At 47.4% G+C, this 742-nt stretch overlaps 1 protein-coding gene across 1 annotated transcript in view; it reads left to right on the top strand.

Moving 5' to 3' along the window:
- Positions 1 to 742, top strand: part of CPED1 (cadherin like and PC-esterase domain containing 1) — a 337,576-nt gene that overhangs the window by 184,479 nt on the left and 152,355 nt on the right. The gene's annotated exons all lie outside the window — the stretch shown is intronic.

Raw genomic sequence — 742 nt, 5'->3', positions numbered from 1 at the left:
GGAGGGGGAGAGAGGGAGGGAGAGAGGGGGAGAGGGAGGGAGGGGTAGCACTTGGGATAAGTGTTGGATTGCTAACAGAAAGTCAGCAGTTTAAACCCCACCAAACACTATCTGTTCCTGGAAAGATTGAAGTCTGGGAAACGCTATGGTACCTATGCATTGGCATCACCCTGATGGCACAGAGTGGGTGGGGAATCTATAGAGTATAGAGAACGAGGAAAAGGAAGGAATGGCAGGTAGGCCTTGGTGGGAAGTATAGATACCATGTTTGTTATCTTCTTTTGTAACATACTGTATTGTTTGAGATACATTTTAAGTGTACTGAGAAATTGCATAGAAGGTACAGTGAGTTCCCATAAACTCCTTCACCCCATCTGCCCACAGTCTTCCCTGTGAGCATCTGGCGCTCGCATGGTACATTTGCTATGATGGCGAGGAGTGACTCTTAATTCCTCACCAATGACTGATGTCCACAGTTTGCACTGAAGTACCGATGTCGTGTTCCCTTTGGAAGTCGAATGCCCAGGTCCAGTCACCTTGATCACCTTGTGACAATCTCATCTATCCCGACGAGCTTTATACTGGCTTAGAATGAGTCCCCTAGCAGAGGAGCCATGGTGGTGTAGTGGTTGCTCGCTGTGCTGCAAGCCTGAGTTTGAAACCACCAACTGCTCTTTGGGAGAAAGACAAGGCTTTCTACTCCTGTAAAGAGTTACAGTCTTGGAAACACACAAGGACAATT

The sequence above is a fragment of the Echinops telfairi genome, unplaced genomic scaffold (genome assembly GCF_000313985.2).
Source record: "Echinops telfairi isolate 266 unplaced genomic scaffold, ASM31398v2 ScPeMD7_23;HRSCAF=83, whole genome shotgun sequence".
Lineage (NCBI taxonomy): Eukaryota > Metazoa > Chordata > Mammalia > Afrosoricida > Tenrecidae > Echinops > Echinops telfairi.
Note: the sequence above shows the minus strand (reverse complement) of the source record. Positions and strands in the feature narration are given on the sequence as shown.